Source organism: Mytilus edulis, chromosome 8 (genome assembly GCF_963676685.1).
Source record: "Mytilus edulis chromosome 8, xbMytEdul2.2, whole genome shotgun sequence".
Lineage (NCBI taxonomy): Eukaryota > Metazoa > Mollusca > Bivalvia > Mytilida > Mytilidae > Mytilus > Mytilus edulis.
The window spans coordinates 10,766,745-10,783,669 of NC_092351.1; the positions used below are offsets into that span (position 1 = coordinate 10,766,745).

Consider the following 16,925-nt stretch of genomic DNA (forward strand, 5'->3'; position numbering starts at 1 on the left):
TCAAAAAGGACCAAAATTATTACCAAGGAATCAGAGCATTACATGAGGGAAATAAATTTCTAAATGTCTTTTGAAGTCTTGCTTTTTCATCTAATTTACTGACTCTAATTTTGAAGTACACACTTTCATGTTTCTTTATTTCATATAAAAATTTTAAAAACAATTTCCTTTCTATAGCTAATAATAGACATCTAGTATTTCATAGAACTTTATTCGTATATATGTCCAATACATAATAATATCCATGATGTTACTCTTGAAAAAATGGTCATCCACCATACAAGTCTCCTCTGATATTATTTCTGAATATTTCTTTACAGTTGATGTAGCCTGGATGTTTAGAGGAACTTCTTTAACCTAAATTAATCTGTATGTCTATTGTTATATCACTGATACTGTCCATTATAATTTATATATTCAACTTCTTTCACTTTCTGGTAGTACATATCTGGCACATAACTTGGTATTTTTATGTCTGAAATAAATAGGCATATACTTTTATCAATCCAAATTACAAGGGCAATAACTAACAAACAAACACTTCTTTTTTTTGGTACTTTTTGGTCAAATACATTGCTGATATTAACCTATGATATTATTTTCATAAAAATCTGTCAAAATTGTTTACATATTAGAGCTATCAATGCAGTTTACCATAAAAAAAACAATATTTCCAGGGGGCATTACTCTTTAAAAAATAATTCATCAGCACTGATTTTGGAATTTGGCTGAGACATTGATGATATAAACCTTTAATGTAAATTTCATAAAAATCTGCACATATCAGAGTGCTCAGGAGTCAATGTTCCATATAACTAATATTTCCAAGGGACATAAATAACTCTCTTAAATATATTTGATCAGCACTGATTTTCAAACTTGTCAAACTGATATAATTTTCATATAATCTCGCGAAAATTGTACACATAAGAGTGCTTACAATGCAATGTTCAATATAAATAATGTTTTCAAGGGGCACAACTCTTTTAAAAATAACTAAATGGCACTGATTTTTGAACTGGTCTAAGACATTGCTTAATAAAGTTTCATAAAATTCTAAATTGTACATGCAAGAGCGCTAACAAGACCAGACAGAAAGACGCCCAGTATTTCTATATCCCTAATAACATGTTGCTCAAAGGACAACAGAGAATACTGAATCTGGTTCTTTTCATTATGATACATGCCATTGCTTCATTGACATTTTGCGGAATATTATTTTAGTGAACCACGGTTTTAATGAGAACTATGAAGAAAGTCAAGAAGAAAAACAGGTAGGTTAAATATTTTATGTAACTTTATTTAGTTTCTTTAGAGACATTTGAATATATGTAGAATAGAGAATAAAAATGGGAAATGTGCCAAAAAGACAATAAATTGACCAGAGCAGAAAACAGGCCAAGGCCATCAATGGGTCTTCTCACAAAATCTGTGTTTGGAAGAATGTGATAAGTTAATTGTTGTAACTGGCTTTGAACTAGCTGTCAGTAACTGCTAGTACTGACTTCTCTCAGGTTGTACTTTGAGGCAATTTTGTTTTGAGGGATGTATATATATTCCCTGACACATCTGTTTTTGTTAGTTGTTTCCTGCGTTGTATCAAGCTGAAGAGCTAAGCTCTTTTCAACTGATTCTTATATTTTGTTCTTGTGTTGTACTGTTACATCACTGTACAAGGTAAGGGGTAGGGTTGATGTCTTGATATTGGTTTAACCCAGCCACATTTTATATGTACCTGTCCCAAGCAAGGAGCCTGTATTTCACTGTATCTTATGTTCATTTCAGTTGTTTTTTTGTTTTTTGTAAATAGTTTTGTTATTAATTAGGCTGTCAGTTTTCTCAATTGACCTGTTTCATATTTTTAGTGTCGGTGCTTTTTATAGCAGACCACATGGTATGGGTTTTTCTCATTGTTGAAAGCCATACATTTGCCTGTAATTGCATGCATCCACTGGTGGATTGTTTCATTGGCAATCATTACACAAGTGAGAGAAAAATTACTGCCAAACTTAACTTTAAAACATACAACTAAACAAATAATAAATAAATGAGGAATGTGGCCCATGCACACAGATGATGCCCCAGCTTGCATATCATGTAAGTTATAAAAAAACATAACTGAAGAATGGTAATAGTGACGCTACCCAAATTTGTACTTGAACAGAGTTTTGTGGTAATAAATATTGTGTACCGGTATATGACATAATATGTTTCATAAAAATTGGTTGAGGCAAACTTCAGTTAGAGAATGGAAACGAAAATATCAGCAATTCTTTCATTTGTAAAGGGGCATAACTCTAAAACCATTTACATGACACCTCCAAAATTCAAACTTGATCTGTATTTGACTATTTTGTGTTATTTTAGCATTGGGTATAAGTTTCATAGCACTTGTTTGAGGCAAACTAAAGTTAGCCAATGGAAACGAAAAATTCAGCAATTTTTCCATTTTTAAGGGGCACAACTCAACTCTGGAACGGTTTAAGCAAGGCCACCAAAATTAAAAATACATGTAGATCTGTGTTTTGTGGAAACAAACATTGTGTATAAGTTTCATAACATTTGATTGAGGCAAACTAAAGTAAGAGAACAGAAACCAACTTTAGGACATACGGACTGACGTATAGACAGAAAAGGGTAAAACTTAATACCCCCCCCCCCCCCCCCCCCCCCCTCCGTACGGCAGGGTCAGAAAAAAAAATGATTTCAATATATAACATTCTTTATGATGGATCATATAATGTTTTACCTGATAATATTTTACCAACACTTGTTGTATATTATTCTTTCTTAATAATGTTTTACTGGAATCTACTTCGTCAATCCATTCACTCATCTAGAATTTTACTCGGTTACACAGTGAATACTTGCCTGAAAATAAAAGTACTATGGAATCTATGTTTCTCATACATGTAACAGATGATACAGAAAACCCAATGATTTTGTTTTGGTGACATTTTGTTTTAAACTATATGGTTGTTAATTACGGTGCCATTTGGTCTCTTCAATCAGTGATATTGTTTGCCTTAAATTAATGGAGTATAATTAAAGGCTTGGAGAAGAATCCCAATTTGAAAAAAAAAGGCTTAAAATTATTCCCCAAAAGACAACTTTTTCCCAAACAGTGCAATCTTAGTAGTAATTGTGCATGAATACAAACTGAAAAACACGACTTAAAAAATGTTCATGCCTCAAATGTTTATATGTGCACATTTGAGGGTCTATTTATGTATCACCACTGACAAAATGGGGTCTTATCTTAAAGCAGGATTTGACTCTTGAAAATGGGTCTGTAAATTGAAGTTTCAGTCAAATTCATGCTTTATTTTAAATTTCCCAATTTTATGAAAATAACGCATATTTTCCCAATAAAAAAGGGTAGAGGTAGTTTTGAAAAAAGCCAACAATATCACTGTCAATGTTGAGGGTTGTCTCATTAGCAATCATGCTACATCTTCATTTTAATATATATAGATATGAATAAGCGAGATGTGGGACCATGTGTAAGTCTATGTAACACAATGATGGGACAAAACATGTAGTCTTCAGAGTTCAGACACATACAAATAATTGAGGTGGTTGAGCTGAGCAAAACAATACAAGATTTGGAGTTGTCATAATGAAAACATTTTCAATATCTTATTGAAGCTGCCAAGTGTCACGTGCAACAATTGAAAATGCATATATTTAAATGCAAAAAACAGAAAACTGGGCACAAATAAAAAATCTAAATACATGTTTATATTCAGCGCATCAAAGAAGACCTGTTCACTGTCCCTTGGCTATTAAGTGTGTGTCATTTTCAGATTTTCAACTACTTTTCAACTGAGTCTGTGCATACTAAAGTGTAACTATAAATGTTTAATTTTAAATAATGGTTTCACTGATTTTACTAACTAATATATACCTACATGTATCAATCCTGTGAACATCAGTATCTAGAACACCTTCAGTATTTAGTAAGTATGCTCATCACTTGACTGGAAAGTAACCTTTTCTTTTCATTTCCATTTTCTTGGGTTAGTTATGATTCTAAAATTAGATTATACACATGTTTGCAAATATTCTAGAAATTATATACAAGTAATCGATATTTTATTAAGATTATGAATTGCTAATCAGAGAAGTCATTCCAAGACAGAATTTGCAAGAATGTCAACTTATACAAGAATCTAATTTCTGGGTTGATTTGATGGAGCAGGATGCCAAACCCCAAGCCACCATTTACTGGCATTAGGGTTATACATATTTGTTAATGCACAGAAGTTTTAACAATTTGGCTGTTATTTGCTCTTTGGGCGGGTTGTTGTCTCTTTGACACATTCCACATTTCCTTCCTCCATTTTATCCAAGATTTGTCATTTTTTTACCCCCCCCCCCCCCCCCTCTAAAAAAGCTGGAATCTGCATCTGATTTTTTTCAACCTAATCAGGGTTCAACTAGCTGGTAAAAGCTTTGCAGAGAAAAGTCTTATTTTTAACTTTTTTAGAAGCAAGATCCTGCAATATGATACCTTAATTAGCATCAGAGGTGAATTAAGGAGGGGGGGGCCCCCCCCCTTTTGAGAAAAAAATCTGGTTGTTTATATAGGGAATCACTGAAGCATTATGTACTCGGGCCCCTCTTAGGCAGGCAGTGGGCCCGATACTGACCATAGTTCACCAAGTCCAGTGAAGAAGAATTTTTTTACCAAAAAATGAAAAAAAATGAAAATTCCCAAGTTTAAAAAATATTAAAAATAAGATTTAGGGGGGAAATAAGAAAGAAAAAAATATGTTGCCATATAAACTCAAGGATGCAAAAAAAATATTTGGCCAAAAAAAAAGAAACTAGAGGCTCTCAAGAGCCTGTATCGCTCACCTGATTCTACTTGGGTTTTTGAAATCATATAAAAAAATATAAAATTTGGCTAAAAGTGACAACACAACCTCATTTATAAGGAAAGGAACATGTTTAATTTCATTCAAAAGTCCCCCACTGGTGGCCATCTTGGATGATGGATCGGCTACAAAGTAACATTCATGCAATGTTTGGTTTTATTCTATTCAGTGGTTCTCTAAAAGTCATTTGTATGCATTTCCCGTAGGGTCCTATGTTAAACTAAGTCCCCCGCTGGCGGCAATCTTGGATAATGGATCGGCTACAAAGTAACAACACTTGGTCAGCACCACATTAGGAACATTCATGCCATGTTTGATTTCATTCCATTCAGTGGTTCTCTAAAAGAAGTCATTTGTATGCATTTCCCATAGGATCCTATGTTAAACTAAGTCCCACACTGGCGGCCATCTTGGATAATGGATCAGCTACAAAGTAACAACACTTGGTTAGCACCACATAAGGAACATTCATGCCATGTTTGGTTTCATTCCATTCAGTGGTTCACTAGAAGAAGTGATTTGTATGCATTTCCAATAGGGTCCTATGTTAAACTAAGTCCCCCGCTGGCGGCCTTCTTGGATAATGGATCAGCTACAAAGTAACAACACTTGGTCAGCACTCCATAAGGAACATTCATGCTATGTTTGGTTTCATTCCATTTAGTGGTTCTCTAGAAGAAGTCATTTGTATGCATTTCCCATAGGGTCCTATGTTAAACTAAGTCCCCCGCTGGCGGCCATCTTGGATGATGGATCGGCTACAAAATAACAACACTTGGTCAGCATCCCATAAGGAACATTCATGCTATGTTTGGTTTTATTCCATTGAGTGGTTCTCTAAAAGAAGTCATTTGTATGCATTTCCCATAGGGTCCTATGTTAAACTAAGTCCCCGGCTGGCGGCCATCTTGGATGATGGATCAGCAACAAAGTAACAACACTTGGTCAGCACCTCATAAGGAACATTCATGCCATGTTTGGTTTCATTCCATTTAGTGGTTCTCTAGAAGAAGTCATTTGTATGCATTTCCCATAGGGTCCTATGTTAAACTAAGTCCCCCGCTGGCGGCCATCTTGGATGATGGATCGGCTACAAAGTAACAACACTTGGTCAGCATCCCATAAGGAACATTCATGCTATGTTTGGTTTTATTCCATTGAGTGGTTCTCTAAAAGAAGTCATTTGTATGCATTTCCCATAGGGTCCTATGTTAAACTAAGTCCCCGGCTGGCGGCCATCTTGGATGATGGATCAGCAACAAAGTAACAACACTTGGTCAGCACCTCATAAGGAACATTCATGCCATGTTTGGTTTCATTCCATTCAGTGGTTCTCTAAAAGAAGTCATTTGTATGCATTTCCCATAGGGTCCTATGTTAAACTAAGTCCCCCGCTGGCGGCCATCTTGGATGATGGATCGGCTACAAAGTAACAACACTTGGTCAGCATCCCATAAGGAACATTCATGCTATGTTTGGTTTTATTCCATTGAGTGGTTCTCTAAAAGAAGTCATTTGTATGCATTTCCCATAGGGTCCTATGTTAAACTAAGTCCCCGGCTGGCGGCCATCTTGGATGATGGATCAGCAACAAAGTAACAACACTTGGTCAGCACCTCATAAGGAACATTCATGCCATGTTTGGTTTCATTCCATTCAGTGGTTCTCTAGAAGAAGTCATTTGTATGCATTTCCCATAGGGTCCTATGTTAAACTAAGTCCCCCGCTGGCGGCCATCTTGGATGATGGATCGGCTACAAAGTAACAACACTTGGTCAGCATCCCATAAGGAACATTCATGCTATGTTTGGTTTTATTCCATTGAGTGGTTCTCTAAAAGAAGTCATTTGTATGCATTTCCCATAGGGTCCTATGTTAAACTAAGTCCCCGGCTGGCGGCCATCTTGGATGATGGATCAGCAACAAAGTAACAACACTTGGTCAGCACCTCATAAGGAACATTCATGCCATGTTTGGTTTCATTCCATTCAGTGGTTCTCTAAAAGAAGTCATTTGTATGCATTTCCCATAGGGTCCTATGTTAAACTAAGTCCCCCGCTGGCGGCCATCTTGGATGATGGATCGGCTACAAAGTAACAACACTTGGTCAGCACCTCATAAGGAACATTCATGCCATGTTTGGTTCCATTCCATTCAGTGGTTCTCTAGAAGAAGTTCAAAATGTAAATTGTTAACGACGACGACGACGGACGACGACGACGACAGACGACGGACGCCAAGTGGTGAGAAAAGCTCACTTGGCCCTTCGGGCCAGGTGAGCTAAAAAGGAGAACATAAACAGGTAAAATTTTACATGTATCATGCAGGGCAACATCTGATTGTTGAAAAATGTGAACTAGAAGTTCTTTAAAAGTATTACTTTCAATTTTACATCCCAGTATAAATAAACATAGAAACACCAACAAGGTCCCAAAACAAATTATTTCTGATTTATCTTGAAGGTACATTGTATATCCGCAAACGTTCTACCAAACCTAATTGATAAAGTTTAATTAATAACGTCATTTTCAGAATTGAAGTTACAAGAGACTAGATGTCATTTCATTAAAGTTCTAACAAGTAGAAAAAGAAAATCATCCCAATAGGCACTTTATTCCAGGCTATTGGCTTAAAAAATCAACTGTAAAAATTGCACACAGGTGTTGGATTCTTTTTGAAAAAAAGTTTGTTTCCGTTTTTGGAGAAAAAAATAATTTGTTTTAAACTCTGAGAAAACGAAATTGTTTGTTTTACTATCAGCTGCCACTATATGTAATGCTACAACATTTACTACAGTAATTAGCGAAGATGATGCTACTTTCTGTCTGTTTACCAACACAAAAAAAGCCAATCGGTACAAAGTTTGTTTACATCTGTTTCACTATGAAAGGTTGACGGTTTACGTATTTTTAATCAAGTGTTCCATAATTTCCGATATCGGGAATTATCTGTTTTATTTCGTATAATATCGTCAAAATCGTAAATATGCAAACCTTTCACAACTTATACCAGTCTGCTTATACATCGCACTGCAAAATGTATTTGTGCATCTCCGAAATGTTTCTCGAGTTTGGTTGTTCAAAAAAGGCGAATTCACAATTCTATGCGAGCATGGAAAGTTATTTTATTCACCCGAACCTGATATGATAAGGACAAAATCACGTTATTACCTTGTGCAAAAATCTTCTTTTAATCTTCTTGGTAGTTCTGTACGGCACTCGCACCACTCAAATGACTTATGTGAACTTGTGACGTTGTCAACAAACTACACAAATTACGTCATATCACAAGTGCATACGACAGCCAGAAAACTGCCTTTTACAATGTTTACGGTTTTAAATCAAGAATACAAAGAAGAGCAATGTTTCTTTTTAGCAGCAAAGGTAAAAGCGGTAAAACAAACACTTCGTTTTTAACATCTAATATTCTGCATACTGCATAAATTCATCGCCACTCGCATGTTTACAACTTACATTGAAGCAGTCAAGAAAGAAATTCTTCTGGCAAGTTTTGCCGGCACCGGCAAAAATAACAAATATTCTATTTTTGCCAGCACTGATTAAAATATCTTAATTAAAGGTGTACCAGTAATATCAGTAACTTGTAATTTTGCCGGTTCTTTGTAAAAAGCCAAAAGTGAAATTTAAAATTGACTTTTGAAAAGTTTTATGAAAATGTGGACTCTCAGCATAAAACTTAATGAACCAACTAATATACAGTCATGGGACAGAAAGTGAGTTCTCACTCAAATAATGTCCTATCTTTTCAACTAAAATCGATGTTTTTCAAAAAAATATTACCAAGTAGCAATTAATTTATGAGCGATATTTATAAAATAGATACCAAAAGATGTAAAAATGTCTGAAGTTTAATTGCTTATTATTTAGTCATAATTTTCTGGAGTTTCGTTTGCATCATCGGTTTGTTGGCGTAAGTGTGGACGTTTGCATTATGAAGCTACTACACTTTTGAACATAAAATATTTGTATGGACATGTCGTTTTGTGGAGATGAAGGTTAATTTTACAAAACAAAAAAAAGAGATACAAATTATCCAAAACATTTTTTGTCGGTTCATATAGAGATTGTATGCGGAAGCGTTTTTCCCAACAAAATCATCCACAGTAACAAAAATGTAAGGCCACATTTAAAAGAATGTCTGTTTCCCCTCCCCCAGGTCAACCCTTTGTAAACAGACCAGGAAGACAGGTTCTTTTTTTTTTCTTTTTTTTTTTTTAACTGGATGCGATTGTCATAGCATGGTCACATGAATGGTTTGACTTGTCCAGTCCAGTCCACTTATCAGTTGTTTGTGCTCAATTTGAGTGTATTTATTTAAATTATCAATCCTCCTGCGTTCAAGCACTTTCCAAAAATGGAAACAAATTATTTTCAGGAAAAAAATAATTTCGATTTTTTTGTGGAAAATAATTTTTTGACCCAGGGGCTTATTTTTGACACGGGTGGGGGGAGGGCAAACAAACATATTTTGAATTTTGGCCTTACACCATTGCACTCTAGCGTCTAAAACCAACATGCTTTAGCGTGTAATATACCATCGCACTTTAGCGTGTCATACCATCGCTTTTTAGCATGTCCTGTGATCGCATTTAAAAAACAAATATAAACCATTGCACTTTAGAGTCCTACGCATTTAATACATACTATATTTCTGTGGTACAGCCAATATGTAATTTTACCTCACAACATGCATTAGGCCATGGAAAATAATTGTTGGTTTCCCCTAACATGGGAAAATTTTAAAGAAGCAGCAGACAGGGGTTTTTTTTTTTTTTTTTTGTAACCATGTGTTATTTTATATCTATATGTTTTGTTTCTATAGTGGAACTACAATCTTGCATATTTTCAACAATTTAAGTTGAATGCCAAAAAAAAAATAAAAAAAAAATATTTTTAATTTTTGTTTTACCGGAATTTTTTTCCATGGCCTTATTATGTAATAAAGTTAGTTTGAAAACTTATTTTTTATGATATCATAAACCTTCTGATGTCCTCAATATGAATGTGATAAGTCATTGAGCAGCCTGGATGGTTTTTCGTTGTGTACATCTCTTGTCTCTGGTTCAGGAAGTTGTGGGTTGGTAACATTCATGGATTTTTATATATATAGATTAGACTGTTGGTTTTCCCATTTGAATGGTATAACAATGCTAATTTATATCTATTTTAATAATTTTGTATTATCTTGATTGTTTTAATTCTTCAGCAAGAAGAAAACCAGGTCGCCCTGAAGTACTCTTCCAAAAAGAGCTGGCTAGAATCAAGTTAATTTAAAGAAGAAATTCCACTGGTTTCTTGAGGAAAAAGGAGTATGTATCTAAATTGTAAGCAAATTCTAAAAACAATTTTTGTTCATGTCAGACAAGTATAAGCCATTATTTAGACAGTCCACTTATTTTAAGGACTAGACTAGCAGGGATGTATGTCATTAGAAGCCAGCAACCGGTTTGGCACCGGCTACTTCAAAATTGTCAAAAATAATATTTTCTAGTGGATGAAACATTGATCATGAAAGAAATTTATACATAAACGATTCATTCTCTGAAGAACAAAGATTGAAGCATTGACTTAACAGTGTGAGGCAGATTATTTCATAAAAAGGCAACTTTTTATCACTTCTGCAACTTCCGGTACTTGTTACACGAGAAGCATATATGAATCGAAAGTTTCGGCTGCAAAATAAGTCCTTCAACACGGAGCAAAAAATACTCTCACCTCACTGCAAGTTATGTATCTTTACAACCTTTATGCAAGTGGGGGCATTATATGTGTCCAATGGACATGTTCTCCATTTATTTCAACGAAATTTGGTAGACATGTTCTTTATATAGTTGTTTAAAGTAGGTGAAAATATATAAATGGTAATTTTTTTATTTCAGAATTGATGAGACTATGACAGTTGATGTGTACTATCCAAACTGATGGTTTATCTGAAGAAGAGACAACAGTACTCCTTGTAAGTCCAAATTCTATATAGCGGTTCATATTGAGGCTAAATTGGAAAGGGTTCATATTAATGAGAACTGCATATAATTTTTATTTTACCTCAACAAAAGTTGCTATAGCTAGACTTCAGCATGCTGTTATTAAATGTAACTACATTCATCCAGGCCCGTAGCCAGGAATTTCCATGGGGTTATTTGGACTCTGACATGAACTCGACTTAAACAGTCACAATTTGAACCAATCGTTGACTTTAACAGTGCATATTTGGCTACGGGTATGCCAGCAACATTCTGTGTCATAATTTTTTTTAGGTTACTGATTAGAAGTTTATTTAATTTAGAAATTATTGCCAAAAAATGTGACAGTATCAGGTTCTCCATAATTTTTGCCTTCATCAATCAATATTGATCATCCTTTATGTGAATGTTGCATCACATTAATAAGATTTTGATTAATAAGAATGTGGTATGATTGCCAATAAGACAATTCTCTACAAGAGACCAAATGACAAAGAAATTAACAACTATAGGTCACCGTAGGCGTACAGCCTTCAACAATGAGCAAAGCCTATACCTCTTAGTCCGCTATAAAAGGCCCTGAAATGACAAATGTAAAAGATTTCAAACGAGAAAACTAAGGGCCTTCTTTAAGTACAAAAAATGAACGAAAAAAATATGTAACACATCAACAAACGACAACCCTTGAATTACAGGCTTCTGACTTGCAGTTTTGTCAGTGGTCAATATATGCACATATTCATTTTTGAATATACCGTATGAGTCGCAATGAGAAAACTATCCACCAGAGACAAAAATGCACATTCAACAAGGAGAAAACCAATATCATTCATATAGTCAGCTATTAAAGTAGGTCTGACATGATTTGGTAAAATGTAAAACAATTTAAGCAAAAAACTATAAGCCTGATTTATTAAAAAAATTTTGCAAATACAAATAAGTCAGTTACCAATAACAACCACTGAATTAAAGGCTTTTGACTAGAGACAGGCACATAAATATTGTGACTGGGTAAAACATTATAGGATTAAACACATTTTTTCTAGAGGTTATTGATGTGTAAACTGGGGCGATTTACTCACAAACTGAATAAAAGTCCGAAGGACTTTTATGTAAAGTTTGTGAGTAAGAGACCCGGTTTACACATCAATAACCTCTAGAAAAAATGTGTTTAATTCTTATAATTCTTCAGCCAAACATACACCATTTTTAATTTACATTATTTGGTTGACGGCTACTATATTTACCATCAAAAGCACAATGGCATGTCGTAACTAAGGAGTACGCCGCCATCTTGACTTTCTAAAAACCATAAATGTCCGATAAATGCAACTGAATCTAAAATGAAATAGCACCTACCTCAAAAACTTCATTTTAATTAGATATTATCCGAATGTGAAGCGTACAAGTTACGAAATGATCTTTCCCTTGAAAACTTTCATTCGTGTGACGTCGTGTTTTGCCATGACGTAAATTCGCCAAATCCTTCATGAAATTTCGCGGAATTTTATTAAAATTTTATTTTTATTCATTTTCGAAGCTTTAAAGGGTATTTATTTATTTATTTTATTTCTTTTTTTTTTGTTATATATGTATTAGAATAGAAACAACTGGTATGTAATTGTTTTATAACTTAAGTCTCAATTTGCTGAAAATACCAGTATCCTAGCAAGAATGTGCATCGCGCATGAATAGATTACGAAAGTAGTTTCGGAAACATGGTTTATCGAAGTGTAAACCAAGATAAATATTCGAATTGACCAATCCAATTCAAGTATTTATAGATATGCAAATGATATAAGAATTATGTTTTTATACGACCGCAAAAAAAAGAGTTTATGGTCCGTTTATTGGTATCACGTCGTCGTCGTCGTCAACCGAATAAATTTGGTTTTTGCACTATAACTTTACTTAAGGATACGTAACAAAAATTGAATATATTGGGTTCTTCGATATGCTGAATCTAACCATGGATTTAGATTTTTAATATTTGTCCCTGGTTATCAATTTGGTCCACATTGTTTGGTCTGTGTGTCCGTTCATTTGTTGTTCGTCATTTTCTCTGTTCCCATGTTTTACCATCCTTCTGTCCCTCTTCAGGTTAAAGTCTTTGGTCAAGGTAGTTTTTGATGAAGTTGAATCAATTGAAATTACTACACATGTTCCCTTTGATATGATCTTTTTAACTTTAATGACCTTTAATGCCAAGCTAAGAGTTTTTACTCCAACTTCACAGCCAACTGAACATAGAAAATGATAGTGCAAGTGGGGCACCAATGTACTATGTGTTCATGCTAATGCAAAAACAAGATTAACTATTTTTTTCTAAAATATTTGATAAGTGGAGTGAGAATTTAATTTTATTATTGTTATATATTCAGGTATGCTGAAAAAAAAGTACCAGGGAATGAAAACAGAAGCAAAGGGATGAAGTCACAGATATTGACAGTTCTGATTTACATTAAATTCAAGGAGTGGTCACAGCTTAGAAAAGTTTTAAACTAGTTAGATGTAGGGACCAAAGAAGATAACATCTTTTCTCGGAATTATCTTTAATGAAGATTTACACTGAAATTATGATTGAAATTTAATTATGAATTTGTTTTGCATTGGAATAGAGATAAATGTATTGCGTCGCCAGGTAAACTAAATTTCCAACAGTAAAACTACCAATGGACGTCCTTAAAGCTTCAAAAACAATACAGTTATCTCTTAAATGTCGGATTAATTTTGCAAATACAAAAAAAAATCTTTTAAAAATTATAAAAGAAAAGGTTCAATTGTAGACTATAACTTGAGAACTGTTTTACCATTCTTTTCAATTTTTATGCCCCACCTTCAAAAGTAGAAGGGCATATGATTTCTGGTCTGTGCGTCTGTTCATCCGTCTGTCCCGCTTCAGGTTAAAATTTTGGTCAAGGTAGTTTTTGATGAAGCTGAAATCCAATCAACTTGACACTTAGTACACATGTTCCTTATGATATCTTACATATTTTATAGCCAAATTAGACTTTAAACCCAAATTTCATGGTCAACTGAACATAGAAAATGACAGTGCAAGTTTCAGGTTAAAGTTTTGGTCAAGGTAGTTTTTGATGAAGCTGAAGTCAAATCAACTTGAAACTTAGTACACATGTTCCCTTTGTTATGATCTTAATTTTAATGCCAAATTAGATTTTTTTATAATTCCACATTCCATTGAACATGGAAAATAATAGTGCCAGTGATCTGTGTACTTTGGACACATTCTTGTTATATATTGTTGTGATGACAAAATTAAGGTCAAGTTTAATAGATACTACTGTGATAAATTGTTGATATGGATATTGTTGTCGATTTTAATTACATTGTCTTGTTTTATTGAATGTATTTTTATATAAATGATGAATGTATGTGATGGTTATGTATAATGCAACTGGTGAAAAAACACCATTTTATTTATATTTTAAATCATTTTTAATCTTTGTAATGTAACTTGTAGTTTATGTTGCTGTAAAAAGATATTTTGAATTCAATTGTGATCTCTATGTAACAGAAATTCTATTAACCCTTTCCTCCATGGATTTTTTTTTAGCATACTTGATTTGCAAAGGATTTTTTCAATAAAAAAAAAATTAATCAGGTTTAAAGTTTTAAGGTTTAAGTGAAAATGAATATTTCATCAGTGAAATTCAAGTCAGATATTCTCATGAACATCCTTTTCATATTGGATACAATTTTTTTTTAAGTCTGATGCAGACATTTTGTAGTCAAAGCATTTTAACTGAGGTACTACACAGGCGTCAAAAGGCAGCATTATTGAGTAAAGGCGGTGGCGTCAAAAAGCGTCATTATGGAGAAAAGGGTTAATTAGATTGAAACATTTGGGGTTTTTTTAAGTTTGAAAACATAATCCAATTGTAGTTGGTGTTTTAATGGATATATCTTAGATAAATAATTTTTAATAAAAATCTCCTTTTAATTTGTGTGTGGTAATTGTAATAAAACAATGCAATTAAAAGAATGTTATCTTCTGTGCATGCATGTTATGAATCAATAAGACATATGAATTTGAAAAGTGGAAATTTAAAATGCAGCAATACCCTTGAACATACCAATTGAAGCAGAAAATAAAACTTTTCATATTTCATTTATCATAGTTTAGATTAATTTTGTATCATATTGATACTTCTCTTACACTGTAAGTTGTTATTCCTATAAACTGTTTAGATTGTCAACAACAAATGAATATATATTTTCAATAAAGTTAAAAATTTGAATATAAAGTCTTTGTCCTTGAAAAACTTGATGGAGAGTAGTCACTATGTTTTTATGGAATGTAGATATGAGTGTGGTTCTTATATTATTAAAATATAGATTATCAAAGCAGAAATTCAATAATATTGACAAGAAAAGGTGCAACAAGGTGTGCAAGCAAGCACAGAAAATGTGTTATAACATAAAGACATGTAAGAAAGGAAATAACAAAAAGCAGTGTACAGACCATGTCACTGCAGCAGAAAATAAAACACAGTTTAGGTACAGAGTCAATGGTAGAGGAGACATTTTGATTGGTTTCTTTTTAATATTTTGGTTAATTTCAGAGGATGACCATGACAATGGAATAATACTTTTTAACAGTAGATTGATTGATAAATTGGTGTTAATTGCCACTTTCAGCACTATTGATTGGACCTTTTGTGGTGATCCATTTTTTCTTTGAAATTTAAAAGTATATATATTTAAACATTTCAAAGCCATTCAAATTTAACCTAGACATTTCACTGCTTCTCGAGAGTAACCCTGTACATAGCATGGCCTCACAGCCCTGATTCAACAAACCTTATGCAGAGCACTGCATCAGTCAACTAACCCTGTGCACGGCACAGCCTCAGTCTATTAACCCTGTGCACAGCACAGTCTTAGTCAACTTACCCTGTGCACAGCACGGCCTCAGTCAACTAACCCTGTGCATGGCACGGCCTTAGGCAACTAACCCTGTGCACAGCACGGCCTCAGTCAACTAACCCTGTGCCTGGCACGACCTTAGACAACTAACCCTGTGCACAGCACGGCCTCAGTCAACTAACCCTGTGCACGGCACGGCCTCAGTCAACTAACCCTGTACACGGCACAGCCTCAGTCAACTAACTGTGCACAGCACGGCCTCAGTCAACTAACCCTGTGCATGGCACGGCCTCAGTCAACTAACCCTGTGCATGGCACGGCCTCAGTCAACTAACCCTGTGCATGGCACGGCCTCAGTCAACTTACCCTGTGCATGGCACGGCCTCAGTCAACTAACCCTGTGCACAGCACGGCCTCAGTCAACTAACCCTGTGCATGGCACGGCCTTAGTCAACTAACCCTGTGCACAGCACAGCCTCAGTCAACTAACCCTGTACATAATACAGCTTCATCTAACTAACTTCATTATGAAGGTATATGACACAACCGTAGGCAGTAATAGATAAGCTGCATCTACCTACATAACGGTAAGTCATAAATCAACAACAAAACTCAGTAATTATGTACAGTATGGATATGATGTTGACATGACTCATTTGTATATTCTCTTCTGAATACATGTGAGGCATGACAAATGTCCCTAGCACAAATTTACCTAAATTCCAATTTAATAATAATTCTAACATTTTTTAATACACTGTTTGTAGTTATAAATACTGGTGGAACCTTCGTGGAACTGTGGGGTGAATATTGTGGATTAAAGCTGGATTCATTAGTTGTGGGCTATTTGTAAACAAAAAGAAATTTTTAGTTCCGAACAAAATATAAAGCCTCATAACTTATACCAGAAACCCAAATCGTAGCATATGTTATTTCTTTCTTGGCTTTTAACAGCAACATAGTTCAGATACATTTAAGAAACTATCCATATCAGATTTTTTTTTTTTGCACAGAAAAAAAGCGTGTAAGTAGTCTGTATAACTTCAATCATCTCCAAACACCAGAAACTTATTACATAAAGCTATACAACACAAATATCAAAGAATTACCATTGTTTGTTCAAACATTAACATAACGAGTTAATTATTGTCTACAGAAACACATATTGCATTTTA

General features: G+C 34.2%; 1 protein-coding gene and 2 long non-coding RNA genes across 27 annotated transcripts in view; 1 reads left to right on the forward strand and 2 right to left on the reverse strand.

Moving 5' to 3' along the window:
* The window catches only part of LOC139484776 (teneurin-m-like), a 163,678-nt gene that overhangs the window by 57,601 nt on the left and 89,152 nt on the right, over window positions 1-16,925 (reverse strand). The window lies entirely within an intron of this gene.
* LOC139484773 (uncharacterized) lies at window positions 193-8,178 on the reverse strand. The gene is made up of 4 exons (XR_011655148.1): window positions 8,051-8,178; window positions 3,912-4,032; window positions 2,750-2,871; window positions 193-475 (listed from the first exon to the last, which is right to left on the reverse strand). It is a non-coding gene; the product is annotated as an uncharacterized lncRNA (long non-coding RNA).
* LOC139484774 (uncharacterized) lies at window positions 8,149-15,128 on the forward strand. 3 transcript variants are annotated; one of them, XR_011655149.1, is made up of 4 exons: window positions 8,149-8,263; window positions 10,107-10,224; window positions 10,780-10,856; window positions 13,245-15,128. It is a non-coding gene; the product is annotated as an uncharacterized lncRNA (long non-coding RNA). The 3 variants fall into 3 exon arrangements; XR_011655150.1 differs by having other exon boundaries at window positions 10,107-10,209; XR_011655151.1 differs by having other exon boundaries at window positions 8,185-8,272.